Source organism: Sciurus carolinensis, chromosome 12, assembly GCF_902686445.1.
Source record: "Sciurus carolinensis chromosome 12, mSciCar1.2, whole genome shotgun sequence".
In the NCBI taxonomy this organism is placed as follows: domain Eukaryota; kingdom Metazoa; phylum Chordata; class Mammalia; order Rodentia; family Sciuridae; genus Sciurus; species Sciurus carolinensis.
The window spans coordinates 44,486,954-44,506,673 of NC_062224.1; the positions used below are offsets into that span (position 1 = coordinate 44,486,954).

At 40.1% G+C, this 19,720-nt stretch overlaps 1 pseudogene; it reads left to right on the forward strand.

Annotated features, from left to right (window-relative positions):
- The first annotated feature begins 16,112 nt into the window (after positions 1-16,112).
- Positions 16,113-17,976, forward strand: LOC124961284 (tumor necrosis factor receptor superfamily member 21-like; annotated as a pseudogene).
- The last annotated feature ends 1,744 nt before the right edge of the window (positions 17,977-19,720 follow it).

Sequence of the window (19,720 nt, forward strand, 5' to 3'; positions counted from 1 at the left end):
AACCCACAGTCCTCTGTGAGGAAATTGGTTGCCCAAGAAATACTTCTGTTCAATGACTTGATGGAAGACTTCTGCTTGCTTCCTCAAATCCCCCAGATGTGCAGGTAGCAGTAAATCACTTCACCTCTAAGAAATAATAACCAGCAGAATCAAGGATAATATTTTAATTTTTGAGGCTCTGTGTTTACAAATACAAGTATAAATAGAAATTGCCTGTATTTGTTGTGTACTTACAGGGTACCATGCTAGAACTTTGGATCAGTCATCTCATTGTAGCACCACAATGACACTATAAAGGGGTTGATGCTACTATTGCCACTTACAGAGAAAGACAGTGGTACTTAGGGTCACAGGATGTCTGACTCCAAAGGCTACAACCATGACATCTTCCCCCAAGGCCTTCAGTTGAAGGCAAATTCTAACTATTGTCCCTAAATACAAGGGAATCAGCTACCTTGTCCTTACATAGTATTTTTATGAGGTAAGAGGGTAAATGAAGGAGATCTTTGCAACACAATTATATTTTAATACCAAATATAAGTTAAAGTTCCAATAACTTGCTGTTGGTTGTCAAAATAGAGATTAGCAGTCTGAGTCACAGAGTAATTCATTTCAAATTTGGCTTCTGCCTCCATTGCTCAGTCATTTCAAAAGTGGGCCACAGGCATGGGAAAGGCTTGCATGATGTCATGATTAGGCAACATGATCCCACCCTGAGAGACTGAGACCTGGAGTCAAATGTAGTGCTTGCCTCTTGTCCCCAACCCCATCCACAGTTCAGATTAAGTGAGTTGCTTTGTGGTTTTTTATCTCCTGTTCTTGCAGCTGCCTGATGTACTCTCGTCTTTCAGGCTGAGTTGCCAACTTTCCATTCTGGGCCCCAGAGTTAAGACAAAGAATCGTCCTCCAAAGTCATGCCAGACCTTTTACTTTTTTCTCCCCTTTGGCATCAGTGTTTTTAATGGAAACCTGATTCACTCGTCACCAAAAAACACAAGAGAATGCTGCATCATAAGAGGTGGACCAAACCAGCATACTGGGATCCTGTTTCCGCAGTAATCACCCTGCATGCTAATAAAAGTGCTTCTGAGAGAGACCAGAAATTCAGCCCTTTGGACCAAACTTCTCTCAGATCCTAAGGGAACATTCTAGAAAAAATGATGTCCTGACATATGAAATACCAAGTTGTGTTGGTCCTATGAAGTTTGCCCTCTCTAGGATAAAATGTGCACAATTTAATGATAATAAATATAATGCTATTAAGATTCAGAAAGTTTGGAATACCTACATAACATTTATACTCTGTTCTCAAAGATGGGTTCCTCCACTTACTAACTGCTGGTTGCACTAAAAGATGGGCCCCAATTACCTGGGTCAAAAAATCTGTTCTACAATGTCCTAATTCAGTAAACTAGAGGAAGTTATTTGACCATGAAGGGTCTCCATTAACTCATCTGAAATGGGGATGGAGATGACAATAATGGTGTCTCCTTGTAGGGTTGTTGTGAGTGTTCAATGGGCTGACAGATGTGAAGCATCTGGAGCCACCCTTGGTATACAATGTTCTTTATGACTGTTTTCTGTCATTGTTATAGTGTCCAGTAAATGGTTTCCATAAACATGTTATTAGGGCACAGTTAACCCTTCTGAACAATTCTGCATACAACTTTTTCTTCTTCTTTAACCCTACAGATTAACATTTTAGATAGGTGCCTATAGATGACCTTAGACATGGTTATCTTTGCTTCTGCACAGAATAAGCATATGGCTACTAGGTCTGAGCTCCAGAAGAAAAAGATTAATGTCTACCAAGCACCTACTATGTGCCAAATACTCTACACATATAGATTCATTTCAAGTCTCATAATAATCCTGCAGCTAAATGTACTGTGAGTGAGAAGAAATGTGCTGAGAAATACCAATTTATTCCAAGTTACAAAGCAGAGTGGCAAAACCAGGATTTAAAAACAGATATAACTCTAAAAGTCCATACTTTCCCCTACCCTCTTGTGTGTTACTCAGCTTTCTGTTACTGTGACAAAATACATGAGATAATCAATTTTAAAAGAAGGTTTATTTTGGCTCACTGTTTCTGAGATTTCTATCCATGGTCACTTGACCCCACTGCTCTGAACTTGTGACAACACAGTACCTGAGGGCTGGAGCTTATGGCAGAGGAAACCTAGTCATCTCAGGGAGGCCAAGAAGTAAAAAGAGAGAGGGGAAGGGGCTGGGGTTCTGATATCACCTTTGAGAACACAACTCCAATGAACTAACTTACTTCTACTAGGCCCCATGTCCTAAAGGTTCCACCATCTCCCAATAGCACTACAGGCCAAGACTTTAATATTAGGAATTTTCAGGGATATTCAGATTCACTCTATAATGTCCTGCCTCGGGAAGGAAGTCAGACTAAAGACCTTAACACCCACCTGCTCAGTGATACCCAGCTTTATTTTAATAGTATACAAATTCTTTCATTCCATATTTGACTATGGGTTTATTTGATGACACACATAACCCTGCTAGTAGACATTCCTACTGAAGTGTAAGTATCTGAGATAAGATCCTTTCCTGATATCAGATTTGGTTGTGGTGGAAACAGAAGAGCACTTGTCACAGAAAGGGGCGGCTAAGTCAAATTTAGGTCATCACTAACTACTTTCCTGGTAAGTTTTACATAACCTAGAAAATTCTATTTTTCAATGTCTGTTCCTTACATGGTTTCCAGACTTAAAAAAAACAATAATAACAGTTTTAGTGTAAGTATGTACCATGTAATATTTGGGGAATACTAAACTATTATTTGTCTTTCTAAGTTTAAATTCAAATTTTTCTGTATTTTACCTGGCAACTCTAGTTCTTTGATCTGAATATTTCCCACCAGATATCTTACAGATAGAAAGGATAAAGATACCACTACTAAAAATCCCGTCATCGCAGAAGTAGGCCCAAGACCTTTCTAACCCAGAAGCTCAAAATGAACTTTGATCTGCACTTAGAAATGTTTGAACTGTGTTTTAGCAATGGTATTTTTAACAGAGTACTGTTTTGGTACCAGTTGGCTAAGAAAAGGACCAGTTGGCTGATGGACTGGTTGCCAGTTTTAGAGTAGTCATGATGGAATGGTAAGGAAAATTGACAGGGTGAATCTTTGTGTTGTGCCTTGGAACCTCTGTATTTGTTTTCTATTACTGCTGTTATAAAAATGACCACAAATTCGGTGGCCTGAAACAACACCCATTTATTATCTCACAGCTTTCATAGGTCATATGTCCTGGTGGGTTTACTTGGGCCTTCTGCTTAAGGTCTCACAAAACTAAAATCAAAGGGTCAGCCAGTCTGGATTCTGGGGGAGAGTTTACTTTCAACTTCCTTCAAGTTGTTGACAGAATTTTGTTCCTTCTCATGTAGTTGTAGGAATGATGTCCCCATGTCTAATGCTATCTGTTGAAGGGTCATTCCCAGCTTCTAGAGGCCACAACTTCATTGGTTCATGGTCCTGTCCATTTTCAAAGCCAACAGCAGTGCATCAACTCCTTCTCATGCTCCAAAACCCTCTCACTTACCCTCTGCTGCATCCCTCGGAATGATTTCTGCTTTCCTCCTATGCTAAAAGTTCTTGGGATTACACTGAGCCCATCCAGTTAATCCAAATTATCTTTTCATTTTAATGTGAATTGTCTCATAACCTTAATTATATCTGAAAAGTTCTTTTGTAAGTAATATAGTATATTCACAGATTGAACATCAGGGGTAAAAACGACAGGCTCAAAATTCTCCCAATAGAACAGGCTTTGGAAGTTGATGGTTCTTTTAAAGGCTGCCCAGTGTTGGACCACTGCAGGAGCATTTTTCTTGGGGTCCTTCAGCAGTGGACAATCCCCACTGCACATTTTATCTGTCCTTATGTAGTTGACCCTCATTCGGTGCCTTTCCATGGTAGAGAGGGAATGGAATCAGGAGCTTCAGTGCTTTCTCCAACCTAACTTCTCACTCATATTATTGCTTATTATCTCTACTGACCACTCCAGATCAGCTCTCTCCAGCTCAGTGAAGCTCTAAGCTACATTGCCTAGGTGCCCTGATAGTGCCATGAATTACAGTGCTCATTTGTTAGTTTATTTAATAACATTCATTTAGTACCCATGAAAGGCTGGGCACTTGCTGGGTGGGGGTCAGGGATACAAAGATGAGTAAGACCTGTTGTATCACTGCCATGAAGCTGGCATTCCAGTTGAGGCATGTGACTGATTCAGTATGATATGGTGTAATTCATTCTCTCATCAAGTGTTGATTGAGAGCCTAACTTCTTGCTTGAGACCTCATATAATCCTTACAACAAATCTGTGATGTAAATTTAATGATTATCTTTATTTTAAAGGTAAGTAAATGAAAGATCAGAGAATAAAATCTTTTGTGTAAATATTTTAGTTCCCCCTCCACTCTAGCAAGTGATAGATCAGGATTCAAACTCAGAACTTTTAATTTAAATTCAGTGTTCTGTCTCCTTCATTCCAGCTAGAGATAAACTCTTGATAAGAACCAGAGAAGAGGACTGATTTTTCCTGGAGTTAAAGGAGGGGAATGCTATAATATCTCAGGATTTTGAAAAAGTACAGTGCTATATATAATAGTTACTACTATTATAATCATCTTCATTCTTACTACTTCAACAAAGACTTTCAAAAGTTCCAAGTCATCCTTAAGCCACTGTGCAAAGTCCTGGTTTCTCTCTGAGATGGTAAGTTCCCTGTCATTCTTGTCATGCAACTCATTCACAGGCCCTTCATCTACCATGTGATGATGGAACCAGTGCTCAAGACCATGGAGCAAATAGCCTTCTCCAGGAGGTTTTGGGGAATCTTTCAGTGCATAGTGAACCAGTAAATGCAATTGTAGGAAACATTCCTTAAGCTTATCTGAAGCAGTCGCTGACACCATGGTCTAAGTAAGCCAAACAGTCTGGACAAAGAAACTGAAGTAATGGTAAAGACTCGCCATGGAATGAAGGTCTTTGCAGTTGCTGAGGCTGAGTTACAAGCTGAGGGAAGGTCTTGCTTATCAAGTAACCCAGCAAGCTGTGATGTGAGCTTGCCTGCGCTGCCTTGCCTCATGCTGTGTGCTGGAGCTTACCATCCCCCCAGTCCTTTGTCTCAGACCTGTTGCTGGGCAGAATTACTTAGGCATACTCGGTTTGTTTAGATTATCTCAACATATAGCTCACCTATAGGCTGATTCTGTTATGCTTTAACAAGTGTATTAACCTAATTGGATAATGTGCCTATATATGTCTTGTACAACCCTACGTAAAATTAGATCTGTGCCTTCAGAGCCTGCTCTCCGATGTCTGAGTGTACTAGGTAGACATCATCATCCTCACCCTCAGCGGGACCCCTAGTCTCCAAACATCTACATGCAATGACTCTCAGAAATGCTGGTTCTTTAAAGAGGGCATCTATGGATCAGAGTCCTATGTAGACAAGAAAGAATTCATTTATTCCATCTCACCAACTTGAAGGGAAAAGCTAAATGTGGGTATTCTCAGCATGCTGGGTAACAAAGTGGGCGGCATGACTCTGAGCTAGAAGAGCAAAAGTGAGCATGATGTAATCATATCCTCCCTGAAATATTTCCTCTCAGTTGCCATGACCTTAAAGGTGTTGGCAAATATTTAAGATAAGTGTTCTTGTCTGGTGCTATCTGGAACTGTGTCCTGACAGAGGTAAATGCTAGAGAGACCAACTCTGCCATAAGCCCATCCCAAAGTGGCTTCTTATTTCTATTTGTTGATTCCATCCCCATTTCCCAGTCCTTCTTCCTTTCTAGGTTCCTCATCATAAACACAGCAGTCTGTATAGACCCCAGAGGCCCTGGGACTTTGCATCAGCCCTTGAAAAATTCTGTAGTCCTGGAGTGAACACAACTTTCTTATCTCAGGTCACCCTCAGATGGATTTATATCAGCTAGCCCAAGTGGCTCCTACAAAAACACTCTTTCCTCTTAGATCCCTGTGCTTGCTAAACAAGCTTCAAAGCACAAATAAGGAAGGCTGACTTTATTCTGCCAGATTGAGCAGTAGCCAAATCATAACCTCATTCAAATCTGGCCTTCCCGGTTACTAAATAGGACTAATATAAGCACTTGTTGTCCGAAATTTTATGTATTTCACATTTTTTGGAGAAGCCTACAGAGCTACAAAGTATCATGAAACTCCTTTTAGTTACTGAGTAATAATTAGAATTTGCATTCATTTGAATCTCTTCTCTTAATAAACATCTAATGAGAACCTACTGTATACAGAGCCCTTTGACAGATACCCATGAGGATACAGAGACACAATACCAACCCTTCCAGAATTTAACATCTACTAATTAAAACAAGTATTGTACTGGAGAGGAAGAGCTAGAAGGAGTCTTCAAAGATGTTTCCTGTTGGTCCTGAGCAGTATGTACAAATACCCTATACCTGTTTGTTGAGTAAACAAGCAAGGCTGGTGCTGACCATAGCTGGCTTCACCCACATGCCTCCTCAGTCATCTGAGAGGCAAAGCCCCGGCAAGCCCCCATTCTCTCTGTTGGGCTTAATGCATGTGGGTAGTTTGGTGTCTGCCAAAAGCTGGCCGAGTAAATTTCAAGTCTGTTAGTGGGCACTTTGGGGCTTTAGTGCAGTCATTTTTAATTCATGAGATTCGAAGGACACTCTGCAATGGCTGGCTCTCCAGCCTTAACAGGCTGGCCTGAGAATTTTGGAGCGGAAGCATTTTGCTAGGAATTGGAGGAGCCACACCTCAGTTGGGGCAGGGAAAGTGATGACTCACCCAGCCACTTAGGCTGGGCAGGAAACAGATGATTCTTTTGTTGCTGTTCTAGGCAAGGCCTGTATTCCCCTGATAGACAGGTTGCATTAGGATCTTGGCATGAATTTAACTGGCAGCTCTTTCTCTTTCTTGGGTTTTTCTTGGGGATTTGGGAAGAGAATTGAGCAATAGGATGAGTTCAAGGAAACAAAACAGGAAGGAAATGAGGTACGCTGCCAGGTCATCCCTTCAAAGTAGATCAGTAAATCCAAAGAGTGGAGCCTCTTAGGGACCTAAGTGGAAGCATGGGCAGTACAGGACACACGAGGAATCCTGTCAACACTGTGGAATGCACATTTGCTTTGGAGCTCAAAGAACCTGGTGAGACACTCCCCCCTAAACATACTGCCAAAGTTGCAGTTTCTCAGGAACAGGCAGCCAGTGGTATTGAGAGATTCTCTTTGCTGGCCTCTCCAAAGCCCAGGTTTGGCTGAGTTGAACCTTTAGCTTGGCCATTGTGACCTTAGCTTATTTTCATTCTCTGTATCTCAGCATCCTCAATTGTAAAATAGTGTTAATAATAGAAAACACTTATAGTGTTGTGAGGATTAATGAATCAAAACATATGAAGCCCCTAAAACAATGAATAGTTCAGAGTAAGGGTTTAATTTAGGTTTAGCTATTTTTATGAGGGAGTTAAGAGGAGGAAGCATGGGTCAACCTCAAGTATAGATGCTGATTGTTAAGTTATAGCTGGAGATAGGTAACCTGGTATTTTTCTTGTTTTAAGAGGCCACAGTAAAAATATGTTCCTGCAGGAAGTGACTACTGAGTCCAACCTGGATGTATAGGATGCAGTTCTTTCCTTCTTTAACCCTCAGGGTGTATTTCCTTGATTATCTAGGTCAGTGCTTTTTAAATGTGAATGGCACACAGATCACCTGAGAATGTTCATTAAAAACACTGTGACTCAGTAGGTCTGGAGGAAGCTGAGGTTCTGCATTTATTACAAGCTCCCAGGTGATGCTAATGCTGATGGTTCAAAGTTTTAGAACTGGCCAGCACAGTCCAAAAGAACTCAGTGATAATGAAAATCTCTCTGTGTGTCCCAAACAGTAACCACTTAGCGCTAAGCACACTTAGTCACAAGTGTGACTATGGCACATTTGAAATGAGGCTATTGGAAGCTGATGTTTTAAATTTATTTAATTGAAGTGTTCATAACCACATCTACTTACTGGCTACCTTATTGGACAGCACAGCTCCTGCTCAGGGGGTCAGGGTCATGATTCCAATCCTTGTTAGAGTCATAGTCAGAACTATAGTCCAGACCACATACATGGGCTGAGGATGTAGCTCAGTGGTAGAGCACTTACCTCGCATGTGTGAGGTCCTGCTTCAATCCACAGCAGCAGGAAAAAAAAAAAATCTTAGATAAAAATGAGGATTGAGGAAAAAAGGTTGTGTGCAGCTCTGTCTAGACCATCTGAAACAATCAACCTATGTGCTCTGCTATCTGTAAATGTCAGCTAATTAGACTTCCTTTCCTGGTAAAGCTATCTGAGTCCATTTTCTCACTTGAGCTTAGAATCACTGTTTATAGCTTGGGTATTCATTAAAAAAATAAATAAATAAAGTATTTAATGTTTATTCCATGATGTTCTCAGCTCATAATTTTTACTTTTTTCTTTGAATGCCTTCGGTGCATGTCCTTGGTGGTGACCCTATATATCATAGAAATAGGTATTCTCTTAACTTAAAAAATGGAAAGTTGAATGAACTCAAACAAGATAAAACGTCTTTATTGTACTGTATTGATAAATAATAATGTAATAACCTGAAACGTTTCATAAATAGCAAGTTTTCTTGGGTTGAAAATTGTATCCAAGTCTTTAGCTTTTTTCCAAGCTTTGATTTCTGCCAGTGCTCTCTTGAATATGATGGACACGTCAAGCATCCTGGATGCATGGTGAGGAGTTTTACACCCATATCAGTGACAAATAACTGACACTGATCCAGAATGCAGAGTTGGATTCTGAACAGATGCCTGGTCCTTCAGAATGATAGGAAGAAGCAGCCAGCCCTGTTTTGCACTAAATCTTGCTGAAAAATGTGTCAATGCTTTACTAGCTTTTGATGGTTCCTGTTAAGAGATCAATTTCAATTATCACCAAGTTACTGTGCTGATTTTACGAATGACTGAATTTTTTAACGCTTTGCATTTTTAGCACATGAATATTTGCAATCATGATGGACAACAATTTATACATAAGTACCAAGTAAAGAACTATTAGATTAGTTATGAGAAATCTGTACTGCAATGAAGAATATCTAATTAAATTTAATAGCAATTAGAATTTTAATGCTATTTTTGGCAATTAGACCTATAATGCTACTTTTTTATTTCATGATATAGAAAGTGTTTCTATAGCATCACTGCTTTTATTAAAAGTATTATAGGATTGAGACATACTTGAGAGATTATCCAATATACACCTCCCAAGGTGTGTGTTTTGAAAAGCAAATGTGTTGAGTAAGAATGATTTGAATTTAGCTCAAGGACAAAATTGAGTTTTCTGCCCTGGTGAATAGTGAAATGGAGCCTTGAGGAAAAGAGTGGTCCAATCCTGTGCTGGTTCTACACAGCATCTTTTAGAGTTGTGTCTTTGCACTGTGAGTTCCATACAAAAGTATGTTGGGCTGGGGATATGGCTCAGTTGGTAGAGAGTTTGTCTTGCAAGCACAAGGCCCTGGGTTCAATCCCCAGCACTGCAAAAAAAAAAAAAAAAAAAAAAAAAAAACAACTTCAAAAGTATGTTGAGGGAAGAGGAGAAGGCAGAACATAAAAATAGATAAATAGCCAAGATTTTGAGAAATATAAGAACCAAGGAATAAGAAACAAGGGTGTAGGCTTAATAAATAAAGAAAGCTGACCAACTAAAGACGAGAAAAGCATTGTGAGCATTTGAGAATGTTTTTAAATTCACTGCTATAAATTAGTGGACTCAAATTGAAAATGACATGTTGAAATACACAACAGCTGAGAGATGAACACATAACTGTTAGGTAGAACTTGACATAGGAAATGTCATTTTGAAACATATCCTCCATCTTAGAACAAGAATCACCCAACTCTTACTCAGCCTGACCTAAACCCCACCAATACCCCCATCATCATGTAAAGAAACCCCAAACCCTCTATCATCATAGGAAAGGAAGTTGTTTTCTGGGACTGAAATCCTGAAAACACCTGGTTCCATATGAAGGTGACACCATAAGGACCCTTCCCTGACAATCCCCTAGCAACAGCTTAACCACAAAAATTCCCCCTCCCTCACTCCTCTATATCTACCCCAGGCTGTTAAGTGGAAGGTGGGTCTCAGTCTCCACTGGTCCCCCCTCTGCAGGTTTGTCCCAAATAAACCTGTGTTACTGTTGAGCTGCCTCTCCCCTTTCTTTATTTCCTTCATTCTCTTCTTTCTTTACAATAACATGCTTTTCTTTAAATTCTTCATGTTGATGAACTAAGGGATGCCAATGAGGTTGTCCACATGGCAACACAGGCTTGAAATGTTAAAAATTCACACGAACAATTATTTTCTTTACTTATGCCAATGCCTAGATTGCTGCCTTTCCCAGGAAATTGGTGAATAGAGCTTTGTCTTAAGTGTGCTTGAGACACAGCCTTTTGTTGAGGACTCTGAGTGGGAAGGAAACAAGTGTGTGTGTTGTGGAAGCTACTGTGAAGCAGTTTTAGGACAGATCTAAATTCAACTAAATATTTTCCCTAGAGTCCTAGGACAGAATTATGGACTCCTACCTGAGCACATTTTTTTCACAAAGCATCCCTGCCTCCATGTGAAACCCAAACCTAAGACCTTCCTGCACACTACCTAACCTTCTCACACCTGGGCTATTTGTCATATGCATTCCCATTGCCCAGGGCAATGAGTGATCATTGTAATTCTCTAGCCAGCTTAATATATTTGAAATGTGATCAGAGGGATAAAAATAAACAAAAACTTATCATGATTTAGATTTAATCATTGACTAATGAGAGAAAATAATGGTCCTGGATTGGTCAGGATTCTTTTGACCAAAGTGACAGATCCCCAACTCAAACTAGTTAAAAAAAAAAAAGGGACATTAGTCAAGAAGATTAGTGTATCTCATGGAACCCAGGGAGAGAAAAGAGGCAGGGCCTCAGGAAGGAAAGAATCCAGAATTCAGATCCTTGTGGGACTCTTAGAGAATACTGCTTGCTTCCTTCCCTCACTCGTCAACTAGGTCTTAATCTCAGGCTTGCACCATGCACAGAGGTCCCTAACAGGTGGAATTCCTCTTTATTTTCCCCCAAAGGCTTGGGATATCAGGAAGGGTGTTTCAGTACTGAGTCTCCACTCCCTTTTACTCTGGGGTGACTACCCTTCTCTCTTCTCCTGGAATCCCTGGAAATTACAAGGCAAAGCTTCTGCTCAGAGCCTAAAGAATTTCTGTGCTTGCTTCCTCTGCCTGTTGAAATCCTATTCATTTTTCAATGTCCATCTCAAATCTGTAGAATCTTGCCAGATTTTTCCACCACAAATTAATCCACTCTTCCTTGGTGTGCCTCCATACTTTGTCTACACTCTAAGTATGTGATTAATCTTTTAATCTCCTCTCCACATTGCTGGGGACAGTCAGCTTTGGCACCTAGTAGGGGTTTAAGAGGTATAAACCAACCATTGGATTGCCACACTCTCCAGGACACTTCATATAGATCATCTCAACATCAACAAGTCTAGGGATTGGCAGAGACCTTGTGCTCATGCCATTATGTTAAATCAAACAAGGAAGCAGCCATTATAATGTGTAAATCCATCATTCTTAAAAGAAAAAAGAAACTCAATAAAGGAACATTGAAAAAACACATAGCGTTTTGCCTTCTATTCAGTGTTCTCATTCATGTTAAACATCCAAGCACTGGGTTTTGTCTGTCAAAGTCAGTTTAGACTGGCTCCCAGTTTGTGACTTCAAGGCACCTTTTGATCCTAAGTTAATCAGGAATCACATCCCTCTTAGTTAAACTTCAAAGGTGGGATGTAGGAAAAATGCATCCTTTTGTTTTTACAAAAGTTTTCTCTTTGAAATTTGTTTACCTATGACGTCTGGGGGTTTCTAGTGAGAAACAAGAAACTAAAAGACAATCGTCTTCTGCCTTTGCCATCAAAGGCCCTACGGCCTGTGCTTTTCTAAGTACAGCCACCCTCAAGGTCAGACATTGCCCCCGCAGGCTTTAAGGATTAATGGACAGACAGGTTCTCTCTCTCCTTGTTAGGAGGTGGACAGGGGACACTTTTCCTTGGCAGGCACTCAGAGGGGTGTGTTACTTTCCACTCTGAGCTGCACTCACTATTGTTCCCTGCCTCAAAGTCAGGGAACTGCATTTTCCCCTACAAAAACTCACTCTGCTGAAAGGACTTGCTTTTCCTTACTGCTGAATGTGGTGGCCTCTGTACATCTGTTCTTGGGGGCCCCTGGCACCAAATGCCTCAACTAAGGAGGTGGTACCTCTGCAGCGGGAGCAAAAGTCACCTTTTTGCTTCTGGCAACCTTTGCCCAGAGTATTCTGAAAATGTCTTTGTGTCTAATAACTCAGGCTAAATTGCTTTTTGTCGCTAAGGCAGCATTTTCAACATTATAGTTCTCGGTAGATATTAACTAAATGTAATATAAGCAGCACTGCAGAGCAGGGTCGGTTAGCATTTATGTTTAATTTGTTGGAGTATTATTTGGTATTTTTATCATTTTATTGTTGTCTTGTTGAATCACAATCCTTGGCTACTTAGTAAAGAACAAAGACGGATCGGTTTCCTGATCCACTTAATAACAAATCCTTGGCCTCCAGTCTCCCTCATAGTCTATGGGATCAATTTTAAGAGCTGAAAAAAAAAAACTAGGTTTAAACAGAGAAGAGTTCATTCAAAAAAAGGCATAGTGAGGGGAAGGAGTATGGAGGTAGGAAGGATAGTAGAGTGAAACAGACATTATAACCTCATATATACATATGACTGCATGACTGATCTGATCCTATAATACGTACAATCAGAAAAATGTGAAATTATACTCCATTCATGTATGAGTTATCAAAATGTATAAAGGATTCTACTGTCATGTACAACTAACTAGAACAAATAAAAATTAATTTTAAAAAGGCAAAGCGAAAGTCTGTGTTAAAAAACCTAAAACTGGAAAATTTGACTAAAAAAAGATTCTATGTGTAAAGATGCCTGAGGAAGGTTGTCAAATTTTTCTTCTTTGTTTTATTTTTGTTTTAGGTAAGGTTTCTCTGCAGAATATGTATTTTGACACCATTATTGGTTGGATTTGTGTTCGTTTCACCATCAACAAGCAATTTTGCTTTCTATATACTTATAACTTATTTATATTCAGACAATTCAAGAGTATACTATATTTCTTCCTTCTAAGACCTACCTAAGAAAGCTATAGTGATGGATGTGTAGATTTCAACATTTCCAATATGACTCATTACTTAATAAGAAAAATAGATCTTCAAGGACACAGTTAAGAAAAAGAACATTGTATTGGGATAGTCATTCCACAGGTTTTACATAAAAATTACCTTCAATATTTCTAAGGGAATTATAGTTTATTTCTTTGTTTTGGTGGTGGAGCTGGGGACTGAACCTAGGGCTTTGCCTATGCTAAGCACCCACTCCATCTCTGAGCTATACTCCCAACCCCCTGGAAATCATGGTCTAAAAGAGACCAAACACCATGTGAACATACGCTGTTTTTTTTTTTTTTTTTCAGCCTTCAATTTCAGACCCAATCTGATCTGCAAATGGCCATGGAGTCATTTGCCTGCATTTGACCCAATGATACTCACCCTCTGAAATACCTAAGTATCCAGTTAAAATATTCCTATAGCTTTCCTAAAGCTCCTTCGCTTCCAGCCAATCCTGCATACATATACAGTTGTGCTCTCTCCAGAACAACAGCACCCTCTATAAACTGTCTCAATCTATCTCATATTATTGTCCTTTGTGTACAGTCCTATATTAGTCACTTTCCGTCATGAAGACAAAATACTTGAATGAATCAACTTAAAAGGAGGAATGGTTTATTTTGGTTCACAGTTTGAGGTTTCAGTCCTGAGGGTTGCTTGGCCCCACTGCTGAGCACCTACTGTTTGGCCCATGGCAGCTGGGAAGCAACAGAAAGAGAAGAGCAGAAGGTCCTAATATCTCTTTCAGGAGCACGCCCCTAAGGTCTTCAACTAGCCCCATCTCCTAAAGGTCCCCTTTAACACAGTCTGGGAAATAAGCCTTTAACACAGGGGCCTTGTGGGGGGGAGCATTCAAGATATAAACCATTTAATATTTCCAGTTCATCTAGTAAGCTATTTGTTTTTTGAGGAGAGGAATTATGTCTTACTCATTTGTTTTACACCTTCCACTGTGACTGGCCCATTGAAAAATAAATGAAATACTTGCCAGATTTAATTAATTTGAATGTCTCCACAAAATTCTATTATCTCCATTGTAGTCTTCAGCAGTAACACTTTCCCTTTGAAATTATTGAAAAGCAGGAGAAAGGCTTAGGAAAGACATGGTGATAACATATATGACATCACCTGCCTTTTTGTCTTCCTGCCATTTTTAATAAATACTTTCTCATGGAACCCCACCTTGGCACCTCACTGGGCCTGCTCAGGGCATCAGAACTAGTGACTTCCATGTGCACTTATTTGTTTCAAATTTATTTTTTACTGCTTTTATTACATAATGAATATACTCCATTCAAGAAGAAATTAGAAATACTTATAAGTGAAATAAAAATCCCCTATAAATCTACTACCAAGGTAGGATGAGGTGTATAACCTTCTTATCTATGAATAGACTTTTGTTCATTTGTTTTTCTGAATGAAGCTGTCAGAAAACCTCTGTACAGAGAGAAACAACATCTTCTCTGGCACAGATTTTGTTCTGGGACTAGCGATGCAGTTGCTCTCTGTTTTGCACCAGATAGGACATCTTGATCCTGAATTCAGAGTTTAAGTGGATCTCTTCTTTGATTTTACAAAGTTGCCCCTCCCTCCCCATCCCGTTCTATTCACAGTGGTAGATAGCACTTTGGGGAAACACACATTCAGAGATTGTATAAAAATCATCTGACTCAGAATGTGTTGCTATCTGAAGCAAATTTAGATCTTCTCAACTCAGCACAATGAATGTGCTTTGGAGAGCAAAGGTTGAGTACAAAAGCCTTCACTAAGAAGAGCTGTTAGCATCCAATGTGGGGTATATCTGAAGCTTGGGCAGAAAGCTGGACCAATGGGGTCATACCCAAAATGGTGGAAAAACCATTTTCTGCCAAAATTGTGATAGTTCAGCCTTGAGCAAGGACACTGGGAGGATGCAAGGAGCAATGAGGCAGGGGATTAAGTGGGGAGAGGGATGCACTCTCATTCCCTCCTTCTGACTTGGAAGCAGCCATGTAAAGGGCTTAGTACTTAATAATTTGGAGGATTTGGACACGTGGAGGTGGAAGGAGTCCTTAAGGGGATGTTGTTAGTCTGCCTAGAAGTTCAAAATGTAGGTAGGTATTCTAGAAACAAGCTACAAAATGCAAAAAGGTTATATTTGTGTCCCAAAGTGGAAAAGCAAGTTACACCATGTGTGACTGTGTGTATAATTTTTATTGAGGGCAGCACATTAGCTGGTGCTAATTGCATTAGTTCAGGAAACTTCAAACATGGAAGATAGAGCAAAGAAAAGATGTTTCTTTCTGACCTCTCTTAAATATACAACTATTTCACTGATTTATCAGGTCAGCTCCATTCCATGGCATAAGGTTGGAGAGAAATAGGAAAAAGGACTACAAAAGATATGGGTAGGAACAAGAATCACCATGAAAAAAGGAGCAGGAGCTCCTGGAGTCAAATAAGGTATATGAAAATCCCCCAGAATCACAAAGTCCTAAGTACAACACTCCCTATTCTGACAGGTAACATCGACTTGATAATAACTTAAACCTTCTTACTCACAGTTTTCGTTCTTAATATTTCGTCTTTGCCGAAATTTTGAAACTTTTAAAATGAAAATCTCCAAATACAAATCAAAGTAGAATAATGTAGGACTCAATCCCTTGCCAGGTCAGTTAGGCAACAGAGAGAGGGTGGTTGGTAGTGACTGCAGGCCTTGCTTTAGGAAGTTGTTCCTGCGCTCTCTGACCACCAGCTCTCCTCCCTGGTCCTCTAGTTACTATGGATGCTGCTCCTCAGGCACTTCTATGAGCCCCAGACTGAACCATGAGGACCTTCACTAGCCACAGCACTGTCCTCCCCCATGGCCCCAGCAGCCACATTCCTTGGTCAAGTAGCCACAAGGCTCTCTTATCCTGCTTGCATTCCTTAGTAATGCAGCACCAGAACAGAACAGGTCTCACTGGCATATACCACCATGTTGACAATACCACGGGCCAGATCAACATGTGACAAGTGTCTGGCAGGAACCTAAGTCTCTGTACCAACACAAGCCCGTGCTTTCGCATCTATTTCCTTGCAGGGACTTTCACCAGGCATGAGAATGTCAGAGAAATGCCATGACTGTAGCCAGTCTCACAAGGTGAGAAATCATCTTGTGCTTGCTGCCTTTGACCCTGAATGCACTTATTCACCTGGTATGTTCTAGTCAATAGTATCTTAACCCCCTATATGGTGTGTCCTGTGGGTTGAGGTGTGCAGAAGAAAGGGACCAAGGAGCAGGATGTGGGGTGTGCTCAGGGTACCTTCTCTGATATGGATGAAATGCAAAGTATACACAGACTGAGTCAGAACCTGGTGATGATGAATTTAGGGACCAAGGAGACAATCTCTGTGGCACATTCCTGTCCTTCTTCAGCAGGACCACACTTTCCCATGGCACAATCATCTTCTCATGTCCTGAGAAAGACATGAAATCCCTTCTCTCATTTATGTTCCCAAGGACATGAACTCAACAGAATACAACTCTTCTGCCTGTTAAACCAAAAGTACCAAGTGGCCTCCAGTTACAGACAGTCCTTGTCAACACAAGCTCTGCAAGGAGGGAGGAAGCTGTGAACAAGACTTTCCCAAACCTCCAGGTCGTCAACCACCAGAAGGGCACTATCACAGGCACATTCTGAAACTTCTTGCATCCATGGAGGCCATGCCAGAAGTCCAGCAAGACCTTCAAAGGCCCCAAGAGGAACCATCTCAGGCCTGAGCTACACAAGCATTTGAACATCAGTGAACGTTTGCCCTGGATGGTTGTGCTTTTCCTGATTTTGGTACTTGGGGTAATACTGTGCAGTATTTAGAAAAGCTCCAGGACTCGACAAAGGGGCCCTGGCAGGATCCCAGCACCATTCGGGAAAAAGCAGAACTGAATAAAATCCATGACTTAAACCCAGGACTTGGAGACATGGGTCCATTACTGCAACTGCCGTGGTATTGACATCCTGAATCTTGGAGCAGACCAAGTGGAAAGTCTGCGGAAGGACAACTCAGTTTCTGTGCAGTTCCATGAGAGGGAAGTGGCTGCTTTCTCAAAGGTACACAGCGGAACTTGAACAGTCCTAGGCATTTTCTGCTGCCCTGGGTCATTCAGCAGCCCTGAGGGGAGTGTCACCCAGTCAATTAGCGCCCAGCACCAGCACTCACATAATGAGGTCGTGGAGAAGATTCAGAAACTCATGGAAGACACCACCCAGCTGGAAACTGACAACCCCTGAGCCTCCCCAACTTAGCCTGTGCCCCATCCTCAGTTCTAACATGAAACTTGAGAATCCCACTCTCCTATGGTGGGGCCATCCTCGCTAGACAAGTCCAAGTTCTTCCTTGTTGATTCCAAGCCCCTTTCCACTATAAAGTGCTCTGTATGCAGCAGCTCCTCCACATTGAGCAGGACCAGCTCCTTTATTACCCAATAAAAGGACCCAGTGTTGGCAGGAACGCCTTGGCCCCTGTGACCTGAAGCCTCTTTGCTGACATTCCACATTCTGAATTCTGAGGACCTGTGGGTAATTGAAGAGATTCCCTGGGCTGAGGAGAAGAAACTGGAGGAGCTATTCGAGATTGTTGGAGTCGAGAGTAAGAGGCCAGTCAGACCCTCCTAGACTCTGTACATAGCCATCTTCCTGACCTATTGTAGCACACGGGGATGCTCCATTCTGGAAATCAGCTTAATAGCAAGGTGATTTGTCCCGTTTCCTAAAATTGTAGTGGTGTCCTGTGAACTCTATAGGCCATCTTCATTTTTCAACATCCACATCTACTTTCAAATATATGTATATGTAAATGTATATGGGTAAACATAAAATTATTATTTTATTCATTTTGTTCTTTACAAATGTCCTTTAGGACATTATTATCTTTGTAATATTATTATAAAATATGTTTTAACTATTATTTTTATTAAAAATAATTTTATTATTTTTGTTCCTTTAGGATTAAGAAAATTTAAGACCACGTTGAATTGCTGTGATGCAAATGGATTCTTTTTAATGTCCTGTTATGTAGCTCATATCCATGGCTAAAACTTGATCACACTCTTGTGATTATACAGTTTTCACTTGAAACTGTGTAGCATGGTTAATTTCTTCGGTTCCTCTTGATCTTCATATGCTCTGGACTGGAGAAATTAAACCCTCAAGCCAACAGGACTTGCTAATTCAGTGACTTGAGAAGTGAGCCACCAAAGAACTTGAACTTCATCTTTTAGGAATTGACCTGTCCTGGAATGCATTGCTGAATTTTGGAAAGTCAAAATTGAGTGCCAGCAGCAAGCACCCTTGCCATAGAGAATCTGCCCAAATTTTCTTTAATAAATGTCTTTTTTTTTATACATAGTTAATAGTTCCAGTCTGCCCTCAAGGACTTTGTCTTACTGGGTTTCCTTCACCATTCAATTACTTTAATTAAAAATGGTTGCACCCATTAAGAATTCTTATGTAATATATTTGCATCTATAAACCTACCCTCTAAAGCTCAGTTGCCAAATTCTAATGCAAAGGTGGTGTAGACTCCTTTTGTGTGACTAGGGTTTGGGGATAGTGGTGAGGGAAGGTGAATCAAGAAGAATGCTTCAAATGCATTAATTTATTAATAAATACTAGGTGTTTTTTTAAAAAAGGGTATAATTAACTCCCATGTTCCTATTACTCAGTTTCAAAAATAATCTTTGACATAATTATGTCATCCAACAATTATCTTGAAGTAAATTCCAGACTTCACATTATATGTATATATATACGAACTCATAGCTTTGTACACACCAATTTTTAAACATAAACAATGCCATCATCTAAAAATTAATAATAATCCTTTAAGATCAAATATTTAGTCAAAGTTCAACTTTTCGTGATTGTATTATAATTTTTGTATAATATCTTCAAGTTTTATGTTATTGTCTATGTAATGTTTTGTTTTTCTCTTTAAAATTTTTTCAGCAAGCGTGCACATACTGAGCTCTCACTATTTACTCAGCTTTGCATTGAACATAATGAGCTAAGTTCCCATGCTGGGGAGTGATGAGAAATGGGATCAGATAGGCAACATGGGGCCAGACCACAGAGAATACTAAAAATCACAGCAGAGAAGTTTAAACTTGATTTGGTAAAGAATGGAAAACTTTTGAAGGCTGCTTCTCTACACTTCCTTCCTCAGGCTTTTGAAGATTTTTGAACTTTAGGTTGACGAGATGAACTTCAACTTCTCTAGGGAATGACCACATGAGAGAGACAATCCTCTTCACCTCTCACAATACCTGAGTTCTTGGAAGGTTTGAAGAGCAAGTGAGGTAAAGATAATTCTAGTCAAACCTCAGTTGTGATGCTGAAAGTATAAAAATTTCATTTAGCTTACAGAAACTTGTGTTTACTATCAACTGATTATAA